The sequence below is a fragment of the Callospermophilus lateralis genome, chromosome 16, assembly GCF_048772815.1.
Source record: "Callospermophilus lateralis isolate mCalLat2 chromosome 16, mCalLat2.hap1, whole genome shotgun sequence".
Classification (NCBI taxonomy): domain Eukaryota; kingdom Metazoa; phylum Chordata; class Mammalia; order Rodentia; family Sciuridae; genus Callospermophilus; species Callospermophilus lateralis.
Genome location: NC_135320.1, coordinates 28,636,328 through 28,655,741, shown reverse-complemented (window position 1 = coordinate 28,655,741; position 19,414 = coordinate 28,636,328). Strand labels below are relative to the sequence as shown.

Sequence of the window (19,414 nt, the reverse complement as noted above, 5' to 3'; positions counted from 1 at the left end):
ACTGTTGCTCATTGTAACCATGAAATCTTCCCAGTGGAGATGTAACGGTGGCAGTTGAATTCTTAAGTACTAAAGCAGAGGTTAGCACAGGGTTCTATGCAGGTTTTCCCTGGGAAAATGAGAAATGCTGTTCTAGAAAGGAACAGCATTAACTGGTGTGGTCAAGATGGCTGCCAGAAGTGGAGCAGGCAGTGAACAATAGGGGAAAAAATGACTAGAAAGAAAGTAGTAAGGTAACACCAGACACAGGGAAGATCTAAGCAAGGCCCTTTGAATAAGAATAAGCAGAGAGAGTTTGTGATGGTTAATGGCGATCCCTGCCAGGGGTGAATGCTTCTGTGGAGCTTCCAGGATATAACATAGATGGGTTACTTGTGACCAAATTGTTGGGAGGCCTTGAAGGCCAGGGTCCTCTCTAGAATATCACCCAGGCCCATAGGTTAGCTCACGGCTCCCTCCCAAACGCTCTGTGGCCATTGTTTACATTTCTATATGAGCACCATTCCAGAGTATTCTAAGAGTCATCTTTCTTTTCTCACAGGCTCTGATTGCAAGTTCTTTGAAGGCAAAGACCTCATATTTTGATTTTTTTTTTTATCTACTACATTGATTAATTCATGGAAGCTGACTAAATATTTCCTCAAAGAATAAATTATATTTGAGCACACACATTACCCATATCTTCATTTTAATATCTATATGTGTTTTAAATTAGAAGCAAAATCTTTGCCTTTATATTGAGTAGTTATAAAACTTTTACAATTAATTCACTTTGTAAGAACATTATAGAAAGTAGTAGAAAACAGAGATTTAAAAAAAAAAAAAAAAACAGTGACTACCAAAGACAGAGAACAACACATTCTTCAAGCTGCTCAGGGGGACACTTTGGAAAGATGACCATGAAGAAAAGACCATGTTGTTAGGGATCTGTTCAAGAAAAGGAAATGACTGGTAGATTTGTAGTGAGGGCATTTGTCTAAGCAGTTGTGTTAGATAGCTTACTATCATTGAAACAAAATAACTGTGATAATCAACTTAAAAGAGGAAAGGTTTATTCTGGCTACCAGCATTAGGGGTGTTAGTGCATGGTCGCTTGGCTCTGTTGCTTTGGGCCTGTGATAGCACGGTACATCATGGCGGCCACCCTGAGAGAGAAAACTGCTCATCTCATGGCAGCTGGAAAGTAAAAGAAAGAGACAGGAAGGGCTAGAGTCCCAATGTCCCCTTTAAGTACACGTTCCTAATGACCTAACTTACTTCCACCAGACTCCACTTCCTAAAAATCTCCCTACTTCACAATAGCACTGGGGACCAAGGCTTTAATACAAGGCCCATGTGGGGAAATCAAGATCATAACTTCAGCATTATTTGTATTCCTAACAAGGATGAAATAGCTAAAGTGCTGTCTGTATCTTAGGTGAGAAGGACTTTGGCATTTGACCTGTCAGCAGAGCCCTGGGCTCAGCCTTTCCCCAAGAACCTCTGCAATAATCTCCAAGCTTGATAAGGGAGGAGAATCAGAGTCAAGCTCAATTTCCAACTCTGGCAGAGTGGAGTGCTACTAGAGTGAAAGTCAGCCACTACCACGGAAAAACAGTGGGCTGCCTAAACCAAATCAGGGTTCTTCTCAACAGATTCTAAGGACAAACAGCTGCTGCTTGAGTTCCAGGGGTATACTCCTGGATATATTTGAACACTACAAATACCTTCTCTTGGAGCAGTAAAAGCATGAGCTAATTTATTTTCAAATATGTTTATGTTAGTTACTGTGTTAGACCTGATTCCAGGCTTCTCTGATTCATGGGGTCATACATTTATTAGGTCATTTAAAATATTATTACTTATTTTTCTAAAGTTACAGGGTCACTTCCTTCACTTTGGAGAAAATACTTGCAAAAAGTCCAGTCTGAATAACCACAGCTTGTCTTTCAGTAGTGCTGTCACGTGTAAAATGCAAGCAGTTTGGCTCCCCACCCATACAATCACATGCAAGCATTTCCTCAATATTTACTTGAGTGTGCAGAAAAAGGGGCTACATTCCTACACAGAATATTAAAAATGTGCATATTCAAGGGTCAACAGTTAACAAAGTCATTAATCTTTCCTACTTTCATCAAGGACACTCCTAAGTAGAACTGAATGGATATTTTACTCCCGGGGCACGGAAGAGTGGAGGACAGAGTTCTAATAGAGTTTGGTGCTACTGTCCTGATTGATAGTGCATCACTGGTACAAATGGAAACATAGTGGAAAAGGTTGATAATAGCTTAATATTATTATTAAAATAGCTTTGACCTTGTAGTTCTCCTTAAAGTGTTTCAGGGACCTTTTGGAGGGATGGTGAACTTCAATTTAAGAACTAATTCTATAAACATATCCTTTGGTATATTTTGAAATTCTTGAGGCAAAGTCTATAAATATCTCAAGGTGCCTATAATATTAACAAATTGCCAGGCAGACATGGTCCATTTATAATTTGCCTTTCCTCTGCAGCCATGAGAGTCCATTTTGTCATGTACACATGACAGAATTGAAGCTCCCGACTTTGTCCTGCTGCAGGTAAGATAGAGAGTCCAAATTACACTTCACCCATGGCTCTGTTGTGTCTGAGGTGGAGGCAGTAATTTCCATTATTTCTCCCAACTGAGATATCGCAATCCTTCAATACATTGTTCATCTAAACTTCAAACCACCTTCCGGCACCTGTCACAACAGATCCATTAATTCAGAGAAGAAATGAAAGAGTGATAAAAATAAGTGCGTGATGCATTATTCTCCCTTATCTGTGCTCCAAGAAAAGCTTTCTTTTCCGCTCATTCACTACACAGAGACTAGCAATCAATTGTGTTTCACCTCTTTTGATCTAACATATGACATGCAGCCATATGTTCATTGTAATAGAATTCCACAGCAGAAATCATTAATGCATGATCATAGAAATAGAACACAAGACAAAATAGTTCCTGATCAAGTCACACGATTCCAGGCAGATCAACACAAAATTCTTCGTAGATAAAATCATCTTAAAATGAGAAATTCTCTGTAAGTCAAGATTCTATAGTTGTAATGACTTTACAATATGTTGACCTCATTAAAATTAACAATAAATATAATAAAATAAAACTTATCTTGGTTTCAGATCAAAGGGACTGTTTCACTTATAGAGATTATATAACACAGAATAGTCCCACCAGGATAGCGTCTCAAAGCCTGAGTGCTTGGCAGAAAACTCCAGAGAACATTTGGTTGGTCCCCAACATCTAAAGAATAACCAACACCATGTCTAGAACATGTCTAGACATGCAAGAGATGTTTGGAACCTTCCAAATCCTGGCTCACCATCTGCAATTTCACCTTATTGTAAAAGCACATAAATGCAAGGAAAAAAATATTCTTTCTTAAAAGAGATGTTAATCTTTATAATCAGGCTTATAAAGCACCAATGTTAGTATTTTTAAATATAACTAACCATACCCACTTTTATTACTGTCAATGTATTGTAATTAGGCTTTACTAGGTCAACACATCAATAAATTCTACTTGTTTATACATTCTATTTCACACTCATAAAAAAAATGACATTTGAAATTGGAATAAAGAATCTAAAAAAAACCTCAAAGAAATAATGACATTGTGCAACCACTTATTTGTTTTTATTTTTGAGACAGTCTGTATGTTGTCCAGGATGGCTTCAAACTCCTGGGCTCAAAGGATTCTCCTGCCTCAGCCTCCCAAGTAGCTGGGGCTTCAGGTGCGAGCCACTGTGACCAGCTTAGCAATTGATTTTTACATCTCTTAATGGAGAAAAAATAGATTCAGTTTAATACAAGTTCTATTGATCCCCAAGAAATAAATTGTATGTCCCATAAATTAAGTTGTCTGACAGTTCAATTTACCTTCTAAGTTAACTTAGTCTCTCAATGTGTATTAAGGTTTTAAACAAATGCTAAAATTAGAAAGCTGTACTTTTAATCAGAATTGCAGCAACTCAATAATTGTCTTGAGTGTGTTAGTGAAGAGTTATCATTGAATAAGCAAGGGTCAAGCCAGAGCCTTTACTTTGCCAGTTTGTTTCAAAAGCAATGTCTGTTGTCAAATGGAGAGAATACTTGAGTAAATTAATTCACTGGTGTTTGGCAACTGTTTTTCATATACTAAGTCTTGTGTACAAATCCCAATTAGACATGGGCTTCTAACCTTTTATTTATCCATACAACAAATGTTTATTGAGGTCTTATTCTGAGTCAGACACTATTTCAGGCACTAAGAATACATTAGAGGGCAAGACAGACAACGTCTCTGCTCTTTTGGAGTTTGCAGAGATAGAAGTGATGATAAATGATTAACAAGTAAACAAAAGAGTGAACAAGACCACTTCAGAGAGCAATTAGTGTTATCAGGCAGATCCTACCAAAGGATGTGGAGAAGAAATAGAAGCAGAACTCAAGAGGTAAAATTTGAGCTAAGCATAATTGACATGGGGAAGGCAAACATTCAAAGACCTAGGGCAGAAACTTCCAGGCAGAGCAAAGAGCAAATGCAAAACCTCTAGGAAAAAGATATAAAAGGTGCCCAACTAGACATGGACAAGTAGAAGCTTCCTCCTTCCCTTAACTGCCCATCTCCCTGCCCCCGGTTTGTTCCACCTGTTGTTAAAGCGTGACCTACTTCTCTTCAGACGTAGAAACTGACCAGGTTGGTAACAGGACTGGCTTTGGGGTGTTGACAGCAAGTTACAGATTTAATTTTATCTCATCTATGTATTGATCTTTAAAAATTTGTGTGCTTTGCATGAAAGCATTATTAAAGGAAACAATTTATGAACCACCATTTTTTAACCTAGGATGTTGAAGCTTATAAAAGCAAACTATAGACAAGACCAGGCCTGAAACACCTGGAACCCTGGTGCCATTCATCTCCATGAGACTCATTGCCTTTTGCCTTCAGTCACCCTCGAGCTGCAACATGACAGCTGGTGATCTACTTGGGGATTTGTGGCTGAGAACAGTGATCTATAGAGTAAAACACTAAGTGCATTAAGAAAATCTGGCGTCTCAGAGACAGATACCTAGAGTTAATAGGAAAGTGGTGGTCTCTATATTGTTGACAGAACACCCCAAATCCTCAGTCCACTCATCAGCGTGGTTATTTATCTTCTGCCTCAAGTCAAAGGAAGAAATATATTAGGCTTAAAAGCTCTAGTGGGAACAGAAGAAAGGGGGTGGAGACAGGATAATTGTAAAAATCAGTTTTGAGTTTTGTTTGGATTTCCTTAAAGAGAACTGTTCAGTGATACTATTAAAATCACACATATTTCAATGACTGACATATGTGATATATATAAATTTTTGAAAAGGTAATCCATCCACATAGCATATAAATCAACATAATATAAACAGGTATTAGGCAAAACATTTCTACTTTATTCCATCCTTCCTTTCCAGTAGGATAACTTTTATTAGTGTCTTTTGTCTTGTGTGTGGGTGTATGTGTGTCACAGAAACAAAAGTATATATTCTTATTTCTCTTCTTTTAACATAAAGATTCTGTACTATGCACTGTACATAGTGCTATATATTTTATTAAACAATATACTTTATTATTTACTATATAATAGCAGTATACCATATACCATAGTATATACCTCAATATCTACATATCTATATACTGCAATATGCTTTGCTTTACTATTTTAAACAATATGTCTTAAGGATTTTAGCATATCTTTTCATAGAAAGGAAATCTTTCCATATCAGTGCATAGAAAGCTCTTTTATTTTCTTTTACATGTGCATAGATAGTATAGTATCTCACTATATGGATGCACCACAATTGTTAAACATAGTCATCCATAAATATTTATTCTAATTTTAATCTTTTGCTATTACAACCAGTGCAGCAAAGAACAAGTCAATGCATAATACCATTTTACACATGTGCAAATATATCTGTAAGATAAGTTCCTAGAAGAGAAATTTTTGTATAAAGGAAAAGTTATTCATTTGTAACTTCGGTAATTCCATAGGGAAGCACTTCAATATCCACTGTCATCAATAATTTATGAGAATGCCTACTTATCCAACAGAATGTATCCTCACACTTTTGCATTTTTGACAACCTGATAGATGAAAAATGTTGCAGTGGAATTTTATCTTGCACTTCTCTAATCATGACTGAGGTGCAGCATCTTTTCCTATGTGTGAGTGGAATTTGTATTTCCTTTCTCTGAATATTCTGTTCATATGCTTTTCCCATTTTTTATTAGGCTATTGATCTTTCTCTTCTTAATTTGTATTAGGGAGATTAGCTCTTTATGATATGAGTTACAAATATTTCTGATGGTTTTCTTTCATTTTTCTTTTAACTTTATATTTTGGGACTTTCATTTTACTCTTTGCTATGTTTTGTTTTTGTTATGCAAGAAAATTGTAATGTTTATCAATCTTGAATGGCTCCTGAATTTTCTCCTAAATATTTTATGGCTTTATTTTACTTTATCTAATTTTTTTATCTGTTTGCAGTTTATCCTGCTGCACTGTAAAGTGCTTGTGTGTGTGTGTGTGTGTGTGTGTGTGTGTGTGTTTCCTAGAAGGCAGCCTAGTCATTCCAACACAAATTTTGGAAAGATTTATTTTCCCCCTTCTGATTACATCTTCATCATATGCCATATATACACATCTATTCATGCAGAGATACCACACTGTTTTAATTATTAAGGCTTAAAAATAAGTTTAGCATCCAATAAATTCAGTTCCTTTGAATAATTTTACACAATACATCTGCTGTGAATAGAAATAGAGCTGATTATCCAAAGTTCAATTGTCTGATTTCTGGAGTCAGAGCTATGTGGCCTGCCTTCATAAGAGCAGCTTCTCTGGAATTCTGTTCTCTGCACACCACACCAGCTCTCCACCCCATCAAATGTCATAATTAAAACTGGTATTTGTGGGTACCTCAAACCTTCTCCTCCTGTGCTTACCCCTATTCATCAGATGGTCCAATTTATTAAGAATTTTTAGCATTTTAAAAATTCTTCTTAAATTTTTGGAAGTTGTTTTTATTAGTCCATTATAGATAAGCATAATATTTGTGCTTTTTAAATTTATTTTTTATTAGTTCATTAAAGATATACATAATATTAGGGTTCATTTTGACATAATTATACAAACATGAAATATATTTTTTTCTAATGCCATCTACAGTACTTCCCTCCCCCATTCCCTTTCATTTTCTGTACCAATCTTTCTTCGATTTATTTACATATATTTTTAATTAGTGAAATGCATTTGCAAAGCATCCAGATGTGGAGAGAACTTTATCTGCATTCCAGGCTGTTGGATACAAGTTCTAAAAGTTGTTCTGATGAACAAATAACCATTAATTTGTTACACATTCATTACAGAAACTTATGCTTCCAAGAATGTATGTAGGAGAAATGGACAAAGGGGAAGAGCTGTAGGAAAAGGGAGATTGCTGCTTGGCTTTGAGCAAGCAACAAATTTCTCCTATCTGCACAGCAGCCTCAGCCTACCATCTGTGGACACCCCACTGCCCATGCTGGGGAGCCAGGGGTGAGCCCTGAGGGCTCAGAGAAATGAAGGAGGGAGCCAGTCAAGACTCTGTCTTCTCTTTTTGAGCAATGGGTGGAAAGAGAGAGAGAGAGAGAGAAAGAGAGAGAGAGAGATATTAAACATGCAAAATAATACTTGTAAAGAGAGAGAGAGAAAGTAAGTGATTAAACATGCAAAAGAATACTTACAAAGGGAGAATAAGAATTTGCAATTCAGAGACTTCGGTGATAATACTGATAGAGAAGTCTAGGAATTTGGAACTGAGCAATACTAATTCTTGACTCTTTTGCTGACATTCAAAGCCCTCTAAAAAGTAATTCAGACACAACGCCTTAGCTTTATTTTTTTTCCCACTACATTACTTATGTGTGGTTCAGTCCCTGAATTACAGCCCCTCCCTCAGAGCTGTCACTCAATGGCAGTGCAACATAAGTGGTGCCTCAGTTTGATGCTGATTCAGTGTTTGGACCAGAAGATACAGATCCAGTGCCCACTGCGACTGTGTCTGGCCAGCAGTGTCAGTGGCTTCCCAAGTGTCTGACCCTGAGGATCGCCTTTGTCCCTCCCATGATACGCTTCATGGTGCAGGCGGACCAAGTGTCCAGCGCTTGGCAAACCAGGGAAACAACCGGGACCAGAAAAGAGTCACTGAGGGAAGCGCTCATCTGCAGCCCATGGTCCCAGGGTTGGGTCCACTTGCACCCACCTGGCCCTGTTCCTGTCGCATTCCTCCTGCGCTCTGCCCAGCTGTCTTCACCCTCAGCCCTCAGAAGCCCAAACACCACTCTCACCAGCACATGCACACTTGCCTCACATAGGCTGCACTCACACCCTTCAGCACATTCTCACATTCACACACTCCCTTCACACATTCACCCTTCGGTCCTCACACTGGCAGCACACCACCTCACTCATGTCCTTTCACTCCCTTTCCTTCACACCCACACACTCATGTGTGCTCACACTCCCTAGTGCACCCTACTCACACTCAGTTCCAGTGCTGCTCACTTGTGCACTTACACATGGTTGTCTCCTTTGCGTATTTACTCACACTCACACACATTTCTCTCACTTTCACTCAGTCTTCCACACACTCACTCTTATCCATCCTTTTTTCCTTTTTCTTCCAAAAATTTTCCTGTCTCCACAGAACTGCAGCCTTTTGGAGGGAGAGCGATTCAGAGAAGCCTACTGTAATCATGGCTGGCACCTGCAGCTATGTTACTGCTTTATCTGATAAAAATGAATCCATATGTGTTCGATGAATTCAATCTATATTCACATAACAGGTGTTCAAGGTACTGAGCAGAGACTGTAGGTGAGGGCCATACTGCAAGTCCTTGAAGTGAGGCCTGACCAGTGGGACCACTCAGCTGCCCAATGGCAGTCATTCCTGGACACTCATTCACAGTGTTAGTAAGCTTTCACTGTGGGATCACACCACACTTAGGTCCTGGGGAAAATGATGGGAAAGATAAGTCTCTAGTCTTAAACAAAGTAATGGTTTGGTGGGGCATGTAAACTAATAATTAAAACACAGGTTTTCAATTATCACTTATTATAAAGTTAAAAAAGAAAAGATAACACTTACAATGAGATAAGTACTGACAACAAATTAAGCACAGACAAATGACCAAGACAAAGAAAGATAAAAAAAACCAAGTACTATGAAGATTTGTGAAAACAAAATGGCCCCAGGTGGTAGAGACCTCAGTGGAGACTTTGGCAGAGGGTGATATAACTAGGACCTCAGAAAATGATGGAATCAGTCAGAGCTCTGTATAGGATCTACACTAATTATAAGAATAAGCTACTGGTAGGAATAGGGCTGGGAGTAATTCTGGGGTATTAAAGAATTTCCCTTACTCATGAAAAGCCTGGGTGCTATTATTTGTAGTTAGGTATCCCCCTAAACCTCCCGCATTAATGCAGGAATGTTCAGAGGTAAAATGATCAGGTTATAAGAGCTGTAATTTAATCGGGGGATTAATCCATTTGATGAATTCATATTTCAAATAGATTGACAGGTAGACATAAGCACAAAAAGTGAGTCACTAGGGGTGTTCCTTGGGGTTTATATGTCTTGTCCCTGGCTCCTCGTCCTCTTTCTCTTTGTTTCCTGGTTCCTATTAGGTGAATAGATTTCTTCTGTCATTTCCTTTCCACTGTGATGTTCTGCTCACCTTGGGCCCAGAGTGATAGAGTTGGTTGGCCATAAGACTGAACCTCTCAAACCATGAGTCAAAATAAACTTCCTCCTTTAAGTTGCTGTTAGTCAGGTTTTTTTTTCCCCCTGTGGCCAAAATACCTGAACAAAACAACTTAAAGAAGGAAAAGTTGATTTGGGTCTCATGATTTTGGCAGTTTCAGTCCACAAATGGAAGAGTGCATTGATATGGGTTCAAGGTCAGAACATCAAAGTGGAAGGGTGTGATGGAGGGAGGGTTGCTCTGTTCATGATGACAGAGAAACAGAAAGAGGGAGACAAGGGGCAACAGGGAAGACAAGCCCATTTGGGGCATGGTCCCAATGACTTACCTCCTCCAACTATGCCCCGTCTGCCTACAGTTATCACCAGTCAGTCCATTCAAAGCAGAATGATACATACCAATGTTCTCAGGTATCTTGGCATCCCATCCTATGACATCCTAGCCTCACCTCTACTGGTTAGGTAACAGCAGTGCAGTAGACATGATATGTTCAAGTAACAGCAAGGAGCCAATCTGGTTAAGATTGAACCACACATAAGTAATGTAGTGAAAAAAAAAAAAATAAAGCTAAGGCATTGTGTCTGAGTTACTTTTTAGAGGGCTCTGAATGTCAGCAAAAGAGTCAAGAATTAGCATTGCTCAGTTCCACATTCCTAGACTTTCCTATCAATATTATCACAGAAGTCTCTGAATTGCAAATTCTTATTCTCCCTTTATTACCTGTGTCTTTTCCCCTCATTATAACAGAAGCTATTATTTCCATTTTAATTTTTGCCTTCCTGGTTTATGTTCAAAAGCTTTTGTGCATTTTGCAGATCCATATTTTGATTTAATCCATCTGCAAATGAGCTTTAGAGGCTGTGGCAAACAACTCATCATTTTATCGAGGCCTTTGAATTAGTGTCCTGTCAAACTGGAGAAGTACTGCTCAGTTAGTCACAGAGCAGACCTGGCTCAGCACAGAATCTACATCCCAGCCCCCACCTGAGTTCAGGTAAAAACTCCTGGTCTACAAGATTTATTCTATCAGGCAAATCATATGCTATATCAATATTTACGAAATGCAAAGGATATGTAGTCATTCCTCATATGCATGAAGGATTCGTTCCAAGACCTCTGTGGATACCCCAATCCTCAAATGCTCAAGTCCCATATATTAATAGTGCAGCACTGCATATAACTTCTGCATATCCTCCCATAATACTTTATGTCACCTCTAGATTATTTACCATAACTAATACAATATAAGTACTGTGGAAATAATTGTTATATTGTATCATATAGGGAATAAGGACAAGAAAAAGAGTCCTACATGTTCAATACAGATGCAAATTTTCTCATTTTTTTTAATCCAGTTGATTAAATCCACAGATTCAGAACCTGGAGACTTTCAGGGATGACTATTCTCCATTAATATTGCAAAGGAGTTGCTTTCGGTTACTCATGCTAATATACCAGGTGCCCCAGTGATGACAAATATATATTTGGAGGGAGTTATTGATGATTCCAGGAATGCAACTGCTATTCTGGTCTTTGAACTTACGGGAAATTGCATTTCCACTTTCAGTCGACTGATTAATAAATTAGCCCGAGGGATCTAGTCAGTCAACAAACACTGTGATGTGTGAGCTTGCAAAGAAAAGTGAGAGGAATGATAGTAAAGGTGTTCTCAAGCATGGGAAAATAAATGATTTGAGAGTTGTGTGATTAGAATTCAAGGAGCTACCATAACTGAAATCTGATCTGCAGGGGATTTTTTAACAATAAATACACAGAGAAATATGTAGAAGACCAGGGAGACCTCAGTCTCATTTGTAATTTACCAAAATTTTTTTTCCATATTTCCCATTTCTTTTTGTCCCCCCCCCCCGCATCCCTCTTATATTGGGGCTGGAATTTTTTAATGATATAAAGTGGAGACAGAAGGAGACATTTTTAAGAAAGAAGCTATTATGACTCCTCAGCTCTCTGAGCTGTTTCCCAAGAGCTTGAGAAATGGCCTCTTCCTTGGCTGGACCTGTAGGTGGGGTCTGGGCTTCCATGTGGGTGGGAAGAACCAGTCTCTAAGCTGGAAGCTGGGGCACCTGCCCTGGAGCTCAGAGCACTGAGGGTTGCGCTTCTATGAGCCTCCTTGACTCTATTTTGTAGTAATAAATTTCTGCAGGAACATCTAGTAAAACTGGGAAAAATTTATAAGAAGAAAAAATGGACACTAGGAGATTCTCAATTGTCTTTCAAATGACAATGGCCAAATCATCTCAAGGTACAGAAATTAATTCAAACATTAACATTATCAGCTGTTCAAAAGGCTCTCCTGTCCTGCTCATCAAAAGTGCCTGGGCGACTGTGATTGGGATCAGAGAGCAGCAGGAATGGCAGCAGAATGGTAGAATTTCAGAGCCTCAGAGGAGCATCCGTATTCTCCATGGGTGCCACTCTCAGTGCCATGCTCTTTTCTCCCCAAAAATGCAAAATATACCCAACAAGTGGCTATCTGCCCTCTTCCTCAAGAAGGTGTCGTATACACATTGTAACCAAAAAGGGGGCACATGGGCAACTCCAAGTGCTGTACAAGATGATCCACTGATACACAGGAAGAAATTTTTCTATCTTGATCTTATCCATCCATCAAATTGATGCATAAATGTACGCTATCAAAAAGGTTTGGAGACTCTGGAGCTATATCCTGACCAACACAAAACAAAGCGCAGTGAAGACCCTTCAACATTCATCCAAAGCAAGGATGCTTATTTGCTGTGTGTGGGCTGCTGAGAGGTTCCTAGAATATATTTGCCCCATAACAAAGAGGAACCTCAGCCCCTATAGATGTGGAGACATGACTTTGGATAAAAAGGTTATGAAACTTGCAAAATAAATAAAATAAGAAATAATAATCTTCCTGTTTTCTTAATTTCTGGAATGAGTAATTATTGGGCTGGGTCTACATAGAGCATTTAAGAATCCTATATTTATTTCTAGTAGTGAAATTTACCCATTATTATATTTTCCTTCTGGGTTTTAGTGCTAGTTTCCTAAAAAGCACTGCTTGAACTAAATAAATGATAGATAGATCGATAGATATTACAGTGCATAGAATAAATACTAGAAATAATAGATGGGAAAAATTCTGAATTTTATGTTGGTTCATCCCAAGATGATCTGTTATTTATTTTCAATTCCTCTCTATTTTGCTATCTTACAAAATCTGAGATATCTATATGAGATGCCCTGCTGAGTCCCACATCCTTGCTTATTGAGCATTACCTCAATTAAGAAGAGTGGAACTCTACCCTTATGTATAATTATAATGCACCAATAAAAATATGAAAATAAAATGGGCCTCAAACTTGTACTCAGTGAACATAGTTTACCTAAGGAATGCAAGAAAGGAAAAGGGGAACTCAAACAGTCCTGGAAACTTCCCGGATGCAGTCTCCAGCTGAAGCAATTCTACTTTTATGATTTACTATGAGCTACCAGATTAGAGTTCCTTGTGTTGTGCGTTCAGGTGACTTTCGGTGTTAGGAGGTGGAAAGTTCTATTAGCCAGAATTCCAGTGATGTTAGATGGGGGAAGGAGGACTGATTGTCAATAACAAAGGAAGCTACTTCCCACTGAGTGGCAGGGGAGGTATTTTTCAGCAGTGGTGATACAGGACAGGGAAGGAGGGAAAGACCTTAGGGCTCACCTGGCATATGCAGTTGGAGTATGAGTGACAAGAGGGAACCTGAAAAGCCAGTCAGGGTGAGTGTCAAGGAGAGAAGATACTGGAGAGAGAAGAGATATTTTGTTTGGCAGTTGCCGCAGGGCATAGACTGAGATGGAGAAGGAGAAAGATATCTAAACAGAAAATGAAGAAGTTTGGCTGAACATAGAAAATGCCCCCCAGTCTCCTCTCCTGCCACTGTGTGTGCCTGTGAGCGTGTGTTTTGAGAAGCACTGTATTCATCTGAATTATTTAGGCTCTATTTTTTTTTTTGTCAGACTTTCTTTGAATCAAGCAGAAATTGAGCCATATAAGGTTTAATTTTGGCTTATACTGTTATAGTTAAAGCTTTGTCCCGGGGTTTCATAAACTGACTTCCAGACCACTCACGTATAATCGAATCAAGCCTTTATTGAAGCACACCGGTGGCGGCTGACCAGAACATAAAGCTGTTCCCCTGATCAGCCCTGAACAATTGCAAGGGCACTCTTATAAGCCTGAAAACCGCAAAAAGGGATATTCAGGGGTTCTAGCCAATGCAAGCAAGCCAGGTTACAGAAGCGGGACAGTGCAGTCAGGCAGAGGGAAGCCTAACCAATCACAGTTAGCCCAGTCACCCCAGTTACAGAAACAGAGCCCCGTTACCCTAGTTACAGAAACAATACCCCATTAGGTAGTTCCGTGTTCTTAAAGGTTTCTATAGCGAAAGGAAAAGAACATCTTGCTCCAGTCATGACTCTTCTACTTGGCATGGTTGTTTTACAGGATGAAGTCATAAAACAAAATGGAGTCACATTTGCTCCTACTATCACAATACCTTTTGAACTTTTTGGTTTTCTGGCTGCCTTCCCTCAGGTGCCAAATTTTTCTGGTTGCTCATCTGCTCAATTCCAGTTGTTCTTCATTTCCCTGATCATCATGGATATTACTGCTACAGTCTCTCTCCTCTTTTCCTAGAACCTTCTGTGGGAGAGGTAAAACCTCTCAATATATAAATTAATTTTCACTGACATCAAACATAACAACTATACTCAAAACTGAGATTGGGCAAAAAAATTATATATATATATATATATATATATATATATATATATATAACCATATATATAATGTTTATATATAATTATATATATAGTTCATATATATATAATTTTATATATTTATTTATTATATATTTTATATATTTTTTTATATATTTATAATTTTATAGTTCATATATATTTTTATATATACATATATATATATATTTTTATATATATAACTATAAATTCCTTAAGGAATTTCCTAAGTATGAACTCATCACCCACAATTTTTCATACCTACGAGAGTTTTTCTTAACCTAGTTCCTATATTAGACTTGGGAATGGAGACCTGAGAGTCAGGAACCATTAGAGAACATTGGGATTTCAAATGAGAAAACTTTAAAAGAAATGGAGACCTCGGTGCAGTTGGTGCAATCAAACCATCTGTTGGTTGACATCATTCCCAAAGCCAACTGGTCTACGGGTGATGCCTTCATTTAAAATGTCTTCTTCCTTGTTACTGGAGAGTCTTATTTTGCTTTGCACTGCCCTAAATCCTACTAAGCTGTGATGTTTGTTCTACAGAAAGGAAACAGTTACCATGGGCAGAAATCTCACTCTCCTCCCAATCAGATGATTTGGGATGGAGCCTGGCTCTGCATGTTCCTTAGCCAGTCTCCACAGCAGACCCTCACTTACCCCCACACTCAATTTCTTGTTATGTTTAAAGTCAGTAATAAAGAACAGCTATGGTCTGGGGATATAGCTCAGTTGGTAGAGTGCTTGCCTTGTATGCACAAGGCCCTGGGTTTGATTCCCAGCAGCACCAAAAATAAATAAATAAAATAAATAAGGCTAGTCTTAATCTCATAGCATTATTTTTGTTTGTTTTTACATGTAAAATTTTATTTGGTATTTTTTTTGAAGTGAAAAAGTGATGCTTTTTTTTAATTTGTGTGTGTGTGTATGTGTGTGTGTGTGTGTGTGTGTAATAAACAGGTGCTAACACCTGCTATCTAACAAAGTTCAATAAAGGCAAAGACAATGTTGTCCTTTACCCCTCCATGGCCACTCACCTGATATGGACAAAGTACAGACCCAATGCACATTCTTCTCTCCCTTTCTCCTTGTTCATACAAACATAGATAAAAATAAATATAAAGAGATGTTATTTGTACCAAAATATATTTATAATGCCTACACTGATCTGCAACAAGATATTTTTTTCCCCTACTAGTTGTATTATTTTAAAGAGCAAATGAAATTAGACTTGTGAAAGAGCTTGGTGAACCACAGTCATCACTCTCCTAGGCTTATAATACTATCAGACAGGTTGGGAATTTGGTCAATCAGTTTCCTCCTCTTAACATCAATGAGAGATCAGCTGCGTGCCAGGAGGAATGAATGAGTGAGTTGACAAAACAGAAAGGAAGTTGGGAATTTTGTTGCACAGAACGCAGAGCTGTCCCATGTGCCTAAGTCTGGATGGGATGTGCATCCGTGGGAGCAACATGTGGACCTAGGGGCTGAGGAAGAAGAGAGCCAGGACCAATTTACACAGTTGTCCCCTAAACCAAACATAGGCATGGCACAGAGTGGCTGACCTATAAATACGGGATGAGATGGGAGGGATATTAGATGAAATAATAACCAAATCAATGAATTTTTAAAGGGGCAAATCAAGGTAGAAAGAGGACCACAAATGCCATTTATTTAAACAATCTTGTAGTGAAAACAGGGAAGAAAATAATGAGATAATGAGAGGGAATAGGGAATTTTCTCTAGGAGATTTGAGAATGCATTCCAATAAAAATGCTGACATGCTGAAGGCTGATGGCAGGGGACCTGGGCTTGTTTCACCAGCCAAGGGAACTCTAAAGGTGAACTAGCAATCAAGCTTCTCTTTTACCCTCTTACCTTCATACAGTTTAATGTAATTCTTTGTAAACTTCCTCAGGAATGCTGCCTTCTGGAGCAGCTGACTCACAGAGGTGAATGCCTTAGCTTTACTCTTCATCTTTAGGTCTTCATTTCCTCTCGGGATCTTCTAGCATGACTTCCTGATTCTAGATGCTTCATGTTTTGAACTTCAGTGTACATGTGCAGACAACCTGTTAAACACGAAATATCCAAGGGGCCCCAGACTCACTTCTAAACTGGAGCTCCTAAGATTGATTTCCTAACCCCTTGATATTTGCTGTTTACCTATTAATAATGACAAGTAGCCATGTTAACATTTTCTTGATAGGTAAGAGGCAAGTAACGGATCTGTTATTTATAAAAGTCTGGAACATTCAAAATGGACTATTATCATCTAATCAGTTTCCTGTCTTTTATTTCATGGAACTCATATTCATCATAGGGGCTGCCATAATTGTCAGAGTTAGACTGCCTGGATTCAAATCCTGACTCCAAAACGTATTGGGATAAGTTGGTTAATTTGGGGGTGGGGGTCTCAATTTTTTCATCTGTACAATGGAAGGACTTTGATAGGCTTTAATGAGATGTAATTAAGGTGCTTATAAAAGCATGTAGCCGAAGGTTTGGCACATAAAGGCTGTTCTTAATGAGAATCAAAGTGCATCTCAAAACATTATTGGAAAAAGGACAATGTATCTTGTGCATGGCTGTCCCCTGCTCCCATCACCCCATCCATTCTGCCCTGCCGTGGAGACAACCTCCTCACTGGTCCACTCCCTGGGGCCCTTCTCCCAGGCTGTGTGTCCTAGTTAGCTTTGCATTGCTGTGACTAGAATACCTGACAAGAACAACTTATAGGAGGGAACATTTATTTGGGCTTGTGTTTCAGAGATTTATTCTATGGTGGGCCAGCTGCATTGCTCTGGGCCCAAAATGAGGTAGAACATCATTATGGAAGTGCATCACAGAGGAAATCTTCTCCCCTTGTGTCATCTGGGTAGCAGAGAAAGAGAGAAGGGGTCACAGGCAAGATGAACCCTTGCAGGGCATGCCCTCAGTGACCCACTTCCTCTAACCATGTCCTACCTCCCTACAGTTACTACCCAGTTAGTCTGTTCAAACTAGGATGGACTGGTTAAGTTATGGCTCTTATAATCCAGTCATTCCACCTCTGAACATTTCTGCATTACAACAGGAGTTTTGGGGAGATCTCCTCATACTCAAACCATAACATTGTGAAATCATGACCTGGCACTTATTTCTTTATTGGTTCATACAATCCTGACACTCATGTTACTTACCGGAATGTCTCACTGCTTTAAATTTCAGCAGAGTCTAGTAATCCTTAAAGGCAGGTCATATAGAAAATTATATAATTCACAAACCACTTTAATGATGCTCATCACTAGCTTACTCAAAACAAATTACAACTTTTACATCTTTTCTAGGACAGGACAAGCATAGAAATCGTCTCTAGAGATTTCTCCCTATAAGGTCATCTGCTTTCCTTTTCTCACCTAATTATAAAATATCTGACAAAGTATAATCTGGACAGTGTTATATAATTGTGCTTAAAACATTATTCAGTGAGCAATGGATAAATGTTAATTGGAATTGTGCCCTAAATCAGACCGATGATATGTCAAAAAATAATACACAGTTATAAACCAGCATGAAAATATTTTAAAAATTACATGTATCCTCCAGCTTCTATACAAAGAGCATATATGTACTTCCCACATAAATTTTATACATGTTCCTAGTGTACTAGCAAGTATATTTATTAGACACATACACACACATTCACACACACACACACACACACACACACACACACACACCTATACTCACACAAATAAAACCTAATGTCTCTCAGGTAAGAGTAGACTGAATTGAGATGAAAATGTAACTTGAGCAAATATCAAAGGCTTAATATCATTTATCTCCAAGTGTGGAAATATCAATGTTCTATATGTAGCAAAGTTGCCTAATTTCATAAATATTATCTTCAGAACTATGAAAACATTTATCAAGACTTCATATGATTATTATGTGAGGCCCTAAAACACAAACTGTCTTGTCTATTGTTTCTCCCTCAAATATATGCATGTGTGCACACCTTCCCTCACCTCACACACATACTGTGTAAAGTCACCCATGATACTGCATTATATCCAGATATACCTGTCAAGCTCTCTATCATAATGGAGAGGACTCATTAGGAAATTCATTAATTAGCTCCGGCTTTCCCCCGCAAAGTTGTCAGCTATAATCCTTCATCTGTTTTCCCAAATTGTCTATCATTATTATCATCATTAGTTGTTCCCATTGACTGCTTGGACTTCACAAACTTCTTAAACTCACCATGGGGCAAAACCTCCAGCATACTGGGAACTGTGAGCAAACCCCAGAATATTCCTTGACAAATGACTACTCTTTGACATACAGCACTAAGACAGAAGACTGATTGTTCTACCCCAGCAACAAAGACCACAGAGAGGCACACAGATACTAAAGTAGCTTGGACTGACTTCCATAAATAAGTTATAGTTGGCAGATTATTTATTTATTGCAATGCAGCAGCAGACGCCTTATTAACTAAGTAATAGTATATATACACTTGCTTTTAATTACTTATAAACTGTACGTATTCTAAATCCACTAGAACATAAATATCACAATCATAGTATGTAGTGCATTGCTTTAGTTATTTTTTCCTTGTGTTTTTCCCCCACTGAACTGTGTGTCTATATTGGATATATTATGTGTGCATATTGGAACTTATATTGATAATTCCAATCCCCAGAGTAAATCTTGTCATATAAATACATGGTAGCTAAGAACTTGATGCACATATCAGTTACTGGCAAAATTTAGGTTTTCTTTAATTGGGACTGTTCTTATTAGGGAAATGCACATAGAAGATTATAATAATACAATCCAAAGATTATAAGGTTACATCCCAAATTGTCTATCATTATTATCA

General features: G+C 38.3%; 1 protein-coding gene and 1 non-coding gene across 2 annotated transcripts in view; both read left to right on the top strand.

Moving 5' to 3' along the window:
• The window catches only part of Clvs1 (clavesin 1), a 185,480-nt gene that overhangs the window by 90,359 nt on the left and 75,707 nt on the right, over positions 1-19,414 (top strand). The window lies entirely within an intron of this gene.
• On the top strand, positions 15,267-15,337 carry Trnat-ugu (transfer RNA threonine (anticodon UGU)). Its single transcript has one exon. It is a non-coding gene; the product is annotated as a tRNA-Thr (tRNA).